Source organism: Myripristis murdjan, chromosome 13, assembly GCF_902150065.1.
Source record: "Myripristis murdjan chromosome 13, fMyrMur1.1, whole genome shotgun sequence".
NCBI lineage: Eukaryota > Metazoa > Chordata > Actinopteri > Holocentriformes > Holocentridae > Myripristis > Myripristis murdjan.
This window is the reverse complement of record NC_043992.1, coordinates 12,112,940-12,128,439: the sequence shown is the minus strand read 5'-3', so window position 1 is coordinate 12,128,439 and position 15,500 is coordinate 12,112,940.

Here is a 15,500-nt window from a genome sequence, read left to right as displayed (position 1 = left end):
GCCTGTCACGTAATTGTGAAATTGTTATGATTTTTTTTTTTCTTCTGTATCGATATCTCACTTTCAGCTGTTTGTGATTCTCTTTTAATTTGAAAACACTTTTGGTTTCTCAAACTGGGCTTTTTGTAGAGTGGTAACATATTTGTCCACAGCTGAAAAGCAGAACGTGGCTCTGTGTTTAATATATTGTCTGTACTGCCTGCAGTTTTCATCAGCAATACTTTTGCAATGTGTCTTTTTTTTTTTTTTTTACTTTGGTACATTTTACTGTTTTGCTTCCTGGCTAACTTCTTCTTCTCTACCACTAATCTTCGGTATTTAAATTGGACAGCTAAGAGTAGGGCTGTGAAAGGGATTCTGAGCTCAGTTACCTACCAGTATGTAACAGTTTAACCGTTGCATCTGTTAAATTTGCTTGGTCTGTTCGTAACACCATTGCAACCACTCCTTGATTGTTAAACAGCTCTGTTGACATGAGATGCCATGTCGTTCTAATGTGGTCCACATAAGTCCCCTGATCAGCCTTCTTTCCACATCAGAGAGGAGAAATCACTTTGAACATGGCCCAGAAACAACATCCAAGCCCCTTATCTAATCTCCCAAAAGGCGTTTTAGATCTTAGAAGGGAGTAGATGCGTGTTGGCAAGTTGGTGGGAATCCACACGCACGCTGCAGGGATCAGGCTTCCAATCCGATAATCTACCCGCTTCCCTCACGTCCTGCAAGCCGGGAGGTGAGGAGAGAGATGGGTTGCCAGCACCGAGCCGAGTAGTGAACCCTGCCATCCACAGCCCTGTCCACTCAGTCATCCTTTACTCACTGTCTCAGTGCATCAGCGTTACTCAAAAGGACATTGAAGTTTGTTTTTCATATGTTTTTGTTTTGATCTTTTTTTTTTTCTCGTTTGTACTCCCCAGATTTCAATTTAACAATGGTTGTATGGATGTGGGGTTGAAAATGACTAGATTGAGCATTTTTAACTAAATTACGGAAGGGGAATCTTAACATTCCAGTGTACAATTAGAAGAAAACAACAGAATCTTTAATGGAATAAAATGTATTATTAAAAATGTAAGAGTGGCTTGTGTTTTTGTCTTCTTGGACTGTCAGCATTGCTCACAGGTATTTACCGTGTTGGAGACGATCATCAGCTATGCAAGAATGTCATCATATTGCAGTTCAGTGGTCATAAGCTCTACCTGGCCGCAGGCGTTTTGGACAGTTTGTCAATCAGTCGACACGAGAGTGACTGCACAGAACATCCCTGAACTGACAAAGTGAAAATGCTCTGCCCTGCTTGACTTTGTTGTGTCTCACCAGCTACGTTTCAGCCGTCAGAGTGACTCATCCTGTCGGGTCGCAGAGTGTCACTCCGTCACAAGCGATAACTTTAAGGGTCAGGGAAGCCAGACTAAACATGGAGTAACGAGCCGCTGGCTGGAGCTCCACATGTGTGACTTGGGACCATGCATGTTTTTTTATGCCTGTGTGTGTTGGCGACAGCCGTGGCCAGAGGCATTATGTTTTCAGGTTCTCCATCCATCCATCCTTCCGAACATACGTCCCATTCTAGTGAGCATGATATCTCAGGAAAGCCTTGAGGGAATTTCTTCAAATTTGTCACAAAAGTCTGGTTGGACTCAAGGATGCACTGATTAGATTTTGAGGGACAAAGGTCAGGGTCACTTTAACCTTGCAAACATGTTTTGTGAGTTTGTAGGTTAACTCAAGAGTTCAAAAAGTTAAACAGTTAAAGTTAAACATACATAAAAAATAAGATGTACAGTGCAGAGGGAGGCGAGAAACACAAGTGGATTTATTTGAAGCCTCCACCTAAACTGTTTTAGAGGTTTATTGAAGACAAGCAATTAATATGCAGAATATGATAAAAAAAAAAATGTATATATACATAAACAATATTAACAACAATAATTCCAAAATGTGATACGGAAAATAATTGTGTGATGTGAATGTGGGTGTGTATGTATGTGAAGGTGATAGTGGTTAGTAACACGTCATAATGATAATATATATTTCTGTGAGTTATATAAAAAAAAATATGGTTACAAAGTGAGAAAAAAACAAAAAACCTGGGGAAGATAATTATAAAACAGCAGTTAAATGTTCTTTTAAGCGTCTTTTGTAACATTTTATGGAAAAGGTCAAAGTTCAGCTTCACTGTGACCTCATGATGGTCTGCAAAAACACGTTTCTGGCCGTTATTCAACCCCATAACTCAGGAACGGGTGGGGAAATTGTGACCACATTTCACATGCGGTCGGACACTGAATCCCTTGAAATTTGCCCACTGAAACTGTGGTGACTGTGCGTGTGGATCTTCTGTTGCTGCCGGGTTGAAGATGTGTGTGAAGCATCCATGTTTTAGGAACATCCATCTGTGAAGTATCGCCTACAGTCATTTAATGGCCAAGCACGTGAACACACACAAGGAATCTGACTTTTTTTTTTTTTTTCTCTGAATGAACTTGCACGCTAATAGACAAACAGCAGAGCAAGAACAACGAAGCTGAGGCAACAGGAAAGATGATGAATAACAAGCTCAATGACGACAAAAGAAATAGTTCTCCAAATACACTGTTTGCTCACCGCCGCAGCTGAGAAAATGATCTTGAGATGCACAGAGGAGGAGTGAGGCTTTAAGTCATGTTCATAATCCATTGTAGAGCATCATAATGTCATTATAAGCACATTGTACATGGTAATTACTACAGTCAGAAGATACACTGGGTATTGTTGCACTTTGAAGCGTCGACTGGCAGTGAGAACTGCTTGAAAATTTTTCAAAGTTTGAAGCACCTCATCACCCAGAAATCATGCACTTGAACATCAGTAAAGTCAGGTTGTTCAACACTTTGCCTCACACCAAACTTTTAATTTGTCACTCCCTGTCTTCTCTCCATTGCAGGTATTTCATATAATATTTTTACATGAAAGTTAAAATAAAACACTGATGAACTATTTTATAATATTTGTTTTTACATGGAAATCTTGTCTATTGAGGCTTTAATTTGAATGTGACTCCTGAGCCAAAAATCTTTCTCCCTGCTTCTAAGGCTTATAACGGGGCTTCCTATACTTTCTATATTCAATTTTGACCTAAGATGAATAATCGAGCCTGGACCGAAATCACACATTATTCCTATCATCAGCTTTGTGGACTCTTTGACGGTACTCCTTGTGATTTTGCAGCTTAGAAGCACATTTTCTGACTCTGACTCTGTCCACGCTACCTGCAAATTAACAGTAAACATCCTTTGCGTGAGAATAATCCCTCTTTTGCTCTGCGTTTTGTGCCTCCATAACCTCAAAGAGAAAAAAGACTTGGATCTGCAGAGAATGGGAGAAAAGCTGCGGTCACAAATATTGATCTAACCTCAGGGATTGTTCAATTGTATCTTGATCAAATTGATACGATCTGTTTCACTTTCCAGTTTTTAACAATAATGTTTCAAGTATAAATAATGCTCAGTGTGTCTGGCTTGGCCAGACAGACTGAGTTTCTTGTGCTCTGCAGCGCAGGGTGTTGCATTGTATTGCATTGCCAGTCTGTTTGGGTATAAAGGCAAGGGGATTTTTTTTTTTTTTTTTCAAGGCTCATACAAGAGAGTCGCAGGTCAGATGTTCAAATCACTGCTGACTCCAGGGTAGTCAAATCCTTTGTGGCCCAACAGATGGGTAAAGGCCAGGAGATGAGGAGGTGGGGAGTGTTAGGTGTGGGGGGTGGCTTTAGGGTCAAAGGGGGTGAGGTCAAAAGAGTTTACCAGCTCCCTTATTTGGACTTGAGGGAGTTGGAGGAGGGGTGTTAATAGCAGCCCTCCAGTCATAAAAAGAGGGTGTGTCTGCTTCACGAATGAATGAGCAGGCTGATAAGCTTTGAGTCTGGCTTTGTGTAAAAGGGTCTCACAGGAGCGAGAGGGAGAGGGGAGAGCAGGGCAGCCACAATACACTCAACCAGACACTGTTATCACTGCTGGCTTGTACTCAGAAGGCGAGCAAACACCTCAGACTGGAGTAGTGGGAGTGTGACGGCGCATGGTGACTGCACGTGGATGTTTTGGCTGCTTTGGGGATCAGAAGATCAGTCGGCGCCCTGTTGCTGTGCACTTTGGTGAAACCTGTTTTCCTGACTAGAGCGTGGACTCGTCCCAAACCTGTGAGGATCTGCCTGTGCACCTGGATGAAAGGATGATGCTGAAGAAGGTTCGATTCAAGGTGAGAACAGCCTGGATTATAAAGCTCATAGTGACAGTGAGAAGATTTCTGATTTAGGCTGAGAACTGTTGTGTTGGTTGTGTTTGGACGGTTGGCTGTTGACGCCATGTGGTTTCTGTAGGAGTTCTGCTTGGAGATTTTTATGACTTCAGTCAGTCTGAACTCGCTCTAAGTTCTCTGAAGAGCGGTAGACACTGATGATGTCAAACTCATGTAATTCAACAGAATGATGCATATAAATTCCCCTTTCCTCCAAAGTTCCTCTTTTGTCTTGACTTACACAAACTGTAGTAATATTCCATGACATTTTAAATATATAAATATCTGTTTTACTCTTCTCTATCACTCACTGATATGACACAACAGTGACTCAACCTGTATCCTGTGCATGAAAGCTTGTACTGGCCTTGTTTTTTTTTTTTGTTTTTTTTTTTTTGTGGCTGTAACACTCAGTGTCTGGTGGCTCTTTCTTGGGAAAAGTCCTCCAGCTCGCAGGAAGTGATGCGTATTACATTTGCAGTTTGCTTGGGACAATAAACAGAAGAAGAACTAAGCAGTGAGCATGAGCAGAGTTAGCCGCCATGTCTGAACCGAGAAAGAAAAGAAACACAAACGTCATCCGGCAGAAACTCCACAGGAGAAAAAGTCACATGTCTGGACACAGTGTTTGATTGACAGGTGATCAGACTCTGCAGTGTAAGCTCTGCTGATTGTAGTTTGCAGATGACCTTTGCTTATATTTATTTATTTGTTATTTCCTTATGTATTATTCATTTCATTATTATTTTATTTGTCCAACCTTGCTTTCAACTCCCATCCCTAGTTTGAGTATTTTTATTTTGTATTTTTTTTTTCTTTGGATACGTTTTCCTCTTAAATTCTGGAACTCTCAGTTACATCATGTTAGCCGTAAAATCCCCTATTTGCTGTTTTCAGTGTCTTTTTTCTTTTTGTGGTGTATTCACTCACTGTTGCTCACTGTATTTGCTGTTGCAATGGCCCAGTTTTCCTCATTTAAGTTCCATCTCTTCTTATCTTCTGAGGAACACTTTGTAGACCCTGCGAAGAGAAAACCTTGGCCTCTGAATGAAGCCTCGCGCCGGCTTTCAGTAACAAGGGGGCTGAGGTGACTTTAATTGTCCCTGTGCTGCTCTAAAGGAGACATGAGAGAGTGTGAGGCCAGACATCACCCGCCCCGTCATAAATGAAGCGTGACTACAAATGTCATGTCTGTCAAAAACAGAAAAATATTGAGTTATGAGAATATTGTGCTGTTTTCATCGTACAGTAAAGCAGGGCACCGGTGGATGATAGTGAACACAGGCTCATCTGCTAATATGTGTGTGTGTGTGTGTGTGTGTGTGAGTGTGTGTGTGTCTTGGCAGACTACACAGGAGGCCCATGCATTTAAGACAGACAGTGACTCGGTTGATTCTTTCCCGGAAGGGATTTGTTATTTTATATCATTTCCCTTCTCACCTGTTATTACCAGCTGCCCTGTGCATTCACTCTGAAGTGACACTTTTTCCCAGGCAGTGAGACTGTGTGTGTGTGTGTGTGTGTGTGTGTGTGTGTGTTTTTGTCAAAGAGAGAGAGTGAGACAATGGCAGGTAACCTAAAAGAAAGAAAGAATGTCAGAAAGCCAGGACTTTCTAAAATGTTTCAGATAACCCTCTGACTTGTAATATAACATTTAAAAGCATCAAGAATACAATTCAGTTCCTCAAAAATTCATTTAAAACCGTTGTAGGGCAAAACTGGTGTATAAAGACATCCATCTGTCAAGAGTGTGGAGTTTCCCAGACGCAGGTTTGGATGTCCTGCAGGAGATGCAGGACGGAGGATATTGGATGAATTCTGTGGCCGTGTGAGGAATTTCCTTTCCGTGAACGTTCAAACAGCAGCAGGTCAGCTTGCACGGTCAAACACTGCTCTGCTGCCTTTTGTTTGGGGCTCTTCCTCACACCGCCGTGCCACATTCAGAGAGCCATGTTTGTCTTCCCCACGTTCTTCAGCCCACAATATTTCTCTGACAGCAGCCCTGCTTCATGTAGATCATGCTGGGTGTGCGCTGCTCATGTCCCTGTGTGTCTGCCTGTCTGCTTGTTATGTTGCTGTTGTTATCGGCGTTATCCGACGATGGCTGGAGGGTGAAAGACGTCTTTCCAAAATCATTATAATCATCATCGTGTTCATGTTAAGTTAAAAATGAGGCAAAGTAAACCCATTGTTCTCAGCTTGGTCAAAAAAGTTGTCAAAACTGTGGCGTGGACCCACATTTACATTCTTAACCACCAGTTGGTGTCTGGAAACCCAAAAGACAGCCGGTTTGAGTCTGTGGCTAACTGGAGCTGGACCAGTGTGGGCTTCTGAAGGCTGATGCTGATGACAGATTTGCTCAAAAATGTCCGTTTCATGCAGAATTCTAATCTGACCATCTTGAAGCTAAAAGAAGAAGAAGAAGAATAACAACAACAAGCAGAGGGAGAAGAAGGATAAGAGGAAGAAGAAGGAGAAGCAGAGGGGGAGAAAAAGAAAGAAGAAGAACAAGCAGAGGAAGAAGAAGAAGAAGAAGAGAAAGCAGGAGCACAGTGAGAAGCAGGAGGAGAAGAAAAAGAACAACAACAAGCAAAGGAAGAAGAAAAAGGTGGGGAACAAAAGGGAGAAGAATGGAGGAAGAAGAAAATGAAGAAGAGGAGGAACAACAACAAGCAGAGGAATACGTAGAGGAAGAAGGAGAAGAACAACAACAACAAAAAAAAAAAACAAGCAAGGGGAAGCAAAAGAAGAAGCAGCAGTAGAGGAAGAAGCAGAGGAAGAAGAAAAGGAAGAAGAAGAAGGGTAAGAAGAAGTGGAACAACAACAGCAAGCAGCAGAGTAAGTAGGGGAAGAAGAAGGAAAAGGAGGAGAGGGAGAAGACCAACAACAAGCAGAGGAAGAAGAAGCAGGAGATGAAGAACAACAAAAACAACAACTAGCAAGTGGAAGAAAAAGATGATGATGCAGAGGAAGAAAGAAGAAGAAAAAGAGGGATACCTTTATTTAATCAAGAAGTTGATTCTACAATAAACGTGTGATCAGTCAGACATATGAGAGGAGGAGCACACTGAAAGGATAACTGATTATTAATAAAAGGCTCATATCACCCCCAGATAAACCAACAACACTGACCCTCCTGCCAGAGTCGACGCGGTTCAGATGAGCACCAGCAGGTGGCAGCGGAGTCCCGCTCTTCCCTGCCTGCTCCCCTGCTGTCTGTCTCAGACATCATAATAAAGAAGGGACGCCTGCAGCTACAGTCTCAGTAATCCTTCAGAACAGCACCCCCAGACATTTGTCTATATTAAAACCAGCGCTGGCCACCATTAAAAAACGGGAAAAACATTTCAACAGTGAGAGATGAAGCATGACATAAAGATTGACATGGCAGCTATTGTAGAGACGCTCAATCTCCCGGCGATAGTGTCATTGTTCAGTGAAACATTTCTCTGGTGGCACATTGTAGGCCCACAACAGAGCGCTCACATCCTACAGTGTCGCCTGCGGCTTTAGGGGCAACATGTGGGAGTCTGATCCACCACCCATCAAGTGCAAACACATTCTGGCAAAAAATGATGACCCATTTCTTTAAAAAAAAAAAAAAAAAAAAAAATCTTTACATTCCTCCCCCTCCCAAATCACTTGATAATTGAATTTCCATCCCGGTCGACAGTATCAGACGGGAGCAGAGACGTCCGAGCTTTTTGTTCGCTGAGTGAGATACTCAAATCATCTCAAAGGATCAAGTCAGCGCCCATCTAGGCCTTTGATGTTCATAATGAGCGCTTCCCTCAACTTAGCCCTCCAGCGCTCCACTGTATGTTTCTATAAAGGCGTCAGGATTTGAATGGATGCGTGGGTGCTGGTGTGGTGCAGGGGAGGGGGAAGCAAAGCGCAATATGCTTTTCATTAAAGATGAAAGGGGAGAGGGAGCTTTTACTGTCTCAGCCATCTATTTATGCTAAGCATGTGTGTATGCATGTGTGTGTGTGTAAGCATAAAAGAGAAATTTAACTTTGACCCCTAGTGATGTGGGGCTACCTGGAGGCTCATCCCTGCAGCGTGCACGCGCCTGGCCGCCTTTTCATGACACTGACATCCAGATTACGGCTGGGCAACGCCTTCTCTCGTCTCTGGACACTCTCTAAACTCAACAAGAGAGTGTGTTAAGGACAGTTTCAGCTCTTCCATTTCATTCCCTCTGCTCTCTCACGTTAAAGCTGCGCCAGGCGACTCTGCATGTTGGTGACCCCGCATGGCAGCGAGAGGGAACTGTCTGAAACATGAAATCCTGCACGGTGACTTCAGCGAGCCACACACAGCTCACCTCTCTCATCGTGCCTCTTCATCTGAGAGGCAAGAGGAAGGAGCTCTGATGCTGCTGAGTCCTGGCCCGCTCACTGCGGCTCGGAACAGGGCTTTTCAAACTTTGTCAAGTCCTGGACTCTCCAAAGTGACTCAGAAATTCATTTGATTTCTTTCAAAAACATTGCAAATTAGAAAAAAACTTACTGGAACATTAGTACTAAATAAATAAATAAATAAATAACAAAAGAAAAAGGAATAGCAAAAGACAATAAAAAAAAAAAAACTGAGCAAAAAAGGGAAAAAAAAAACAACAACCAAAAAAAGCTTAAAGAAAACTAGGCCTATATAATTATTAAAAAGATATACACTACCAGTCAAAATTTTGGACACACCTTCTCATTTAATGTTTTTTCTTTATTTAGATTCCTCAAAGTAGCCACCCTTTGCTTTGTTGACAGTGCTGCAAACCCTTGGCCTTCTCTCAATGAGCTCCATGATGTAGTCACCTGAAATGGTTTTCACTTCACAGGTGTGCCTTATCAGGGTTAATTAGTGGAATTTCTTGCTTTATCAGTGGGGTTGGGACCATCAGTTGTGTTGTGCAGAAGTCAGGTTGGTACACAGCCGACAGCCCTATTGGACAACTGTTAAAATTCATATTATGGCAAGAACCAATCAGCTAAGTAAAGAGAAACGACAGTCCATCATTACTTTAAGAAATGAAGGTCAGTCAGTCCAGAAAACTTTGAATGTGTCCCCAAGTGCAGTCGCAAAAACCATCAAGCGCTACAACTGAAACTGGCTCACATGAGGACCGACCCAGGAAAGGAAGACCAAGAGTCACCTCTGCTTCTGAGGACAAGTTCATCCGAGTCACCAGCCTCAGAAATCGCAAGTTAACAGCAGCTCAGATCAGAGACCAGATAAATGCCACACAGAGTTCTAGCAGCAGACCCATCTCTAGAACAACTGTTAAGAGGAGACTGCGCCAATCAGGCCTTCATGGTCAAATAGCTGCTAGGAAACCACTGCTAAGGAGAGGCAACAAGCAGAAGAGATTTGTTTGGGCCAAGAAACACAAGGAATGGACATTAGACCAGTGGAAATCTGTGCTTTGGTCTGATGAGTCCAAATTTGAGATCTTTGGTTCCAACCACCGTGTCTTTGTGAGACGCAGAAAAGGTGAACGGATGGATTCCACATGCCTGGTTCCCACTGTGAAGCATGGAGGAGGAGGTGTGATGGTGTGGGGGTGTTTTGCTGGTGACACTGTTGGGGATTTATTCAAAATTGAAGGCACACTGAACCAGCATGGCTACCACAGCATCCTGCAGCGACATGCCATCCCATCCGGTTTGCGTTTAGTTGGACGATCATTTATTTTTCAACAGGACAATGAGCCCAAACACACCTCCAGGCTGTGTAAGGGCTATTTGACCAAGAAGGAGAGTGATGGAGTGCTGCGCCAGATGACCTGGCCTCCACAGTCACCTGACCTAAACCCAGTTGAGATGGTTTGGGGTGAGCTGGACCGCAGAGTGAAGGCAAAGGGGCCAACAAGTGCTCAGCATCTCTGGGAACTCCTTCAAGACTGTTGGAAAAGCATTTCAGGTGACTACTTCATGAAGCTCATCGAGAGAATGCCAAGAGTGTGCAAAGCAGTAATCAGAGCAAAGGGTGGCTATTTTGAAGAATCTAAAATACAAAACATGTTTTGAGTTATTTCACACTTGTTTACTACATAATTCCATATGTGTTCATTCATAGTTTTGATGCCTTCAGTGAGAATGTACAATGTAAATAGTCATGAAAATAAAGAAAAAAACATTAAATGAGAAGGCCTGTCCAAACTTTTGACTGGTAGTGTATGTAAAGGTCAGATGAGTGATCGTGGATCATCATCAATTTTCTGACATGACACCTAAATGCTTATTGGCTGAGTCTGAATGCAGCATTTAAATTACACTGAAAATATTATTATTATAATTATTACTAATTTTTCTGAGGCCCCCCAGGGAGACCCTGCACGACCCTGTTTTGAAAGCCAGGGCTTTGGGAGACCGTTTGCTCTTAAAGGGGCATTAAGTTACGCATGATTTCCATGACTTGCTTACAGTCAGAAATCTCAGCACAGCCTGCAGATATATATCGGCTGCTTTGTGTTATGGGACATTCAAATCCTCCTCACTGCCCGTTTAATTTTCTTTTGGCACTTCATGTGAACAGAGAAGTTTTCCCAACTCCAGAATTTCACTTGGACAAATCTACAGCGCCTTAGGCAGCGTGGACGGGAGATTTGTGTCTATTGCAGCCGCACCTCATGACTCCAGCTGATAACACAGGTGAATAGTTACAGAAAAATCTCCCCTAGTGCAGTTTTAAAGGAATCCCTGGTATGTGCATCATATAATTCAAAATGGAGCATTCATCTGGATGCATGCGGTGGCTCCAGCTGGATCTGGGCTTGGTGATATTGTGGAAGGGAAAATTCAATAAAAATAGAGGGTTTGGGCTCAGAGGAACCGCATATCATGCAAGGCTGATGACAGTGTGCAGCTTGCCTGCCATCCACAGCTCGCTCACATGATTTACAACAAGAAACAAATAAAAAACAGCGTCCGACTGCTGTTTCACTGTTTGAAAGCTGCCTACCTGTGACTCACTGTCTGATTATTACAGAAAACTCCGACACACTGGTCCAGTGTTTTCTGCTCTGCACCCGGATCAAACTCCAAACATAGCTCAGAAAACAGAGCGTCCTGTCCACAGCGCACTGTGTGTGTGTGTGTGTGTGTGTGTGTGTGTGTGTGTGTGTGTGTGTGTGTGTGTGTGTGTGTGTGTGTGTGTGTGTGTTCATGTTTGTGTGACTCCGGTCTTGTTTGTCTCCCTGTCTGGACATTTGTATTCTATTTATGTCGGCTCCTTGTAGCTTTGAGCCAAGCTGTCAATACCACGGCAGCTTGAACCAATTATAACAGCATCTGAAAACTGCTTTTCTGTCTCCTGGTCACAATCGGCTGTCAAAGGCTGGTTCAAGGACCCGGCCTCTGCCTTGGACACATATAGCGATGTAAAGGTCGCTGCAGCGTGTTTATTTTAGGAAGGAGAACAGAACAGAACAGAACAATAGAACAGAATAGAACAGAACAAAATAGAACAGAACAGAACAGAGCGGGACTGTCCCGACCCCACAGGTCGTCTGTACAGCAGCTCATTACAACCTGTAGTTGGGTTTTAGATTTAAGCGCCCTCTAGTGGTCGTGTAAATAATCACACTGTAAGTCCCCAGAAGGTGAACGGGTCGTCAACATGATTTCCACTCACCTGACTGAGTTCAAACCCAGGTAAGAAAGAGCGGTGTTTGTTTGTAGGTGGCTAACGTTAGCCAGCATACATGAGTGTAGCTTTGTTTTTCTGTGTGCTTTTGGTTAGAGAAATGTTATGTGCCTGATAAATTGCCAAAGGGCAGAGAGAAAAACGGTTACCGGACTCCCACTTGTGAGGTGGAAAACGAAAAGGAGGGGAAAAAAACAAAAACAAAAACAGAAAAAACAGGCCACAGTTGCTGTTGAATCTGAGAGACGTTCGTCGTCTCGTTTTTTGTTTGAAGTGCATAAAGGTTAGGTGAACCTGGAACCTGGAGCGCACATTAGCTAATGTTTCATAACCTCTTCCTAACCTTAACCATCGCAGCAAACCTTTCCTAACCTTAACCAAGTGCTTTTAGTGGCTCGTGAGCTAGCTTGTTAGCTAGCTCGCTCAGGAGACCTGTGTAGTCGAATGGGATGGATGACTCGTTGTGGGTCGGACGACTGAACAGGTCAGAACAGTAGAATAGAAATGAAAAGAATAGAATAGAATAGAATAAAGCAGGACAAAACAAAATAAAATACAGAGCAGAACAGAATAGAGCAGGAGAAAAAAAACAAATTAGAAGCCAATAAAACAGACAGACAAAGGAATAGAGTCGCATAGAAAAGAACAGAACAACAGAATAACAGATCAAAACAGAATAGAACAGAACAAGAGGATAGAGTAGAACAGAACAGAACAGAACTGAAGAGAATAGAATAGAACAAAACAGATTAGAATAGAGTAGCATAGAATAGAACAGGATAGAACAAAACAGAACAGAATAGAGAACAGAATAAAACAGAACAGAGTAGAGTAGAGCAGAACAGAACCAAATAGAACAGACTGTTCAGAGGTCAATGTGTGGCAGACGATGGCTCAGGGCAAGGTGTTGCCTGTTGCCCTGGCTATGGGGGAAGGTGTTGCCTGTTGCCCTGGCGATGGGGGAAGGCGTTGCCTGTTGCCCCAGTGCTCATTTGAAGGTGTTGCCTGTTGCCCCAGTGATGGGGGAAGGTGTTGCCTGTTGCCCCGGTGCTCAGATGAATGAGGGTGTTGCCTGTTGCCCCGGTGCTCAGATGAGGGTGTTGCCCGTTGCCCCGGTGCTTAGATGAGGGTGTTGCCCGTTGCCCTGGTGCTGGGGGCGTGAGTGGCCGCCGCCCCCTCGGTTTATTCCAGTCATTTTCTGCAGCCTTATTTACGCAGGAGGTTAACATTTCTGCTGGGTTTCATGAACAAGACGGGATTTCTTCAGCCAGAAGAATGACTGCCTTGTGTCCTGGTGGGGCGAGGCTGACAGGACAGGAAGGCTGAGAGAGAGAGAGAGAGAGAGAGAGAGAGAGAGAGAGGAGAGGGGCTACATGTGTAAACACAGTGTGTGTGTGTGTGAATAAAGAGAGGGAGAGAGTGAACGAGCTTGCATGTGAGTCAAGAGAGAGTGTGAGGGAGGGGACCAAGCACCAGCCAGACAGTGTGTGTCAGCAGAGTGTCGGCCACATGGCGTTACCCCACTGTGTGCTATGACAGTGTGTGTGAGTGTGTGTGTGTTGAGGAGAGAGACACAGAGCCCCTGACTACGGAGGAGAGAGGACACAAAGAAAGGAGAGAGAGAGAGAGAAACGCTTCCTCTTTGGATCCCATCCAGAGTTTTTCCTCTGCTTGTGCGAGTGTGTGTGAGTAACTGTGTGTGTGTGTGTGTGTGCGTGTGCTACATGCCCAGCAGTGGTGTGTTTGCTCAGTCCTGTGGTGGTGTTACTGGACCAGCCCTCCCTCCCCTCCCTGCTCTCCGCCAGGTAAAGTCCAAGCTGCTGATGTTGTGTGTCAGAAGGTGTTTGCTGTGCTGGTCGGGGACAGTTGGTGTGTGGATGAGACAGTGCAGGTGTTAGACAAAGGCAGGTGTGCTGCTCTGTCGCTGGGCCATTGTGTCCACATCTTTTGTCTTTTAAAAACAGATTGTAGACCTATTGCAAGCGTTTGGTAAACTTTTCTTTCCATATAATTAACAGAATAATCCTTAAACTCCATAGACTGTCCAACATCCTGGTTATTTTTCCATGTTGTGTTTTCTATTCCATGCTCTGCTCATAATAATTAGCATGCACTTGCAATGATAGTATGAAAACTGCTGGATATCATAATGTCCCTCTGTGGATCAAAATTCAGTAAAGCTTGTTTATGTGATAAATAGCTTCATAATAATAATCACAATAAGCATCTTGTCGTAATGTAAAGCGACCTTTATTATTTCATAAGGGGGGAACCTGATTTTTTGCTATGATGTGATAACAGCACTGGCAAGTAATGTCCTGTAATACAGTGATGTTATGCCTGTAGTTAGTTGTATTATTACATCATCATCATCATCATCATCATCAGCTGAAAAGCTGTTGCACTGTTTATGAGGTAATAAAAGACCCGTTAACTCTTTGAAAGTCATAATCTTTGATACATTTTTGGTAATTTTGTGGTAATTGCATTTATTTATTTAGATTTATTTATTTTATTTATTTATTGGGTGGGTAATTTTATGGTCATTTATATATATATATTCTTATAAAACATGTAAATAGTTGTCTTATACTTTTAAAGGTTTTTTTTTTTTTGTTAATTTCTGGCCATTATTACCATTTTTATTCATTTCATTTATTTATTTTTTAAATTTTCTTTTACACTGCAAAAACGCAAAATCTTACCAAGATTATTTGTCTTATTTCAAGTCAAAAATGTCTTATTTCTAGTCAAAATATCTCATTACACTTAAAATAAGACATGATCACCTCAGAAGTACGACAATTTTCACTTGTTTCAAGTGAAAGTTCACTTGAAACAAGTGAAAATTTGCTTGTTTCATTGGCAAAATTTGCCAGTGGAAAAAGTGAAAATTCACTTGAAATAAGTGAAAATTTGCTAGAAACAAGAAACAAATTTTGCCAATGAAACAAGCAAATTTTCACTTGTTTCAAGCACATTTTCACTTGAAACAAGTGAAAATTGTCTAAAAACAAGTTACTTCTGAGGTGATCTTGTCTTATTTTAAGTGTAATGAGATATTTTGACTAGGAATAAGACATTTTTGACTTGAAATAAGACAAATAATCTTGGTAAGATTTTGAGTTTTTGCAGTGTACAGATTTATTGGGTAGTTTTATGGTCTTTTAAATATGTTCTTCTGTTTATTCATTCATTCATTCATTCATTCAGTTATTATCAAATTTTTGTGTCATTGTGGTAGTTTGCTCATCACTTTTCCCCCCATGCTTTCGGAAGAATTCAAGTGAATTCGCTCAGGCTTCAAAGGGTTAACGTAATTAGTGATGTTAAATTATTCGAAAATGTATTGCTGTATTGCACAACCAGATTTTATTGTGTTGTTTGCCATAACATTTGGAGAGTTATGGGCCCCCCACAGCGGCAGTGGACGGAGAGATGGTGTGATATCACTCAGGTGGTGACAGATTTTGCGGATGAGAGGTTTCCCAACTCTTTGAGGAGTGAGCGGTCGGTAGTTTGTCATTATGATAATCCACGGGTGCACTAGGACCAATGGGTCACACTGTTTCATAATAAATCAT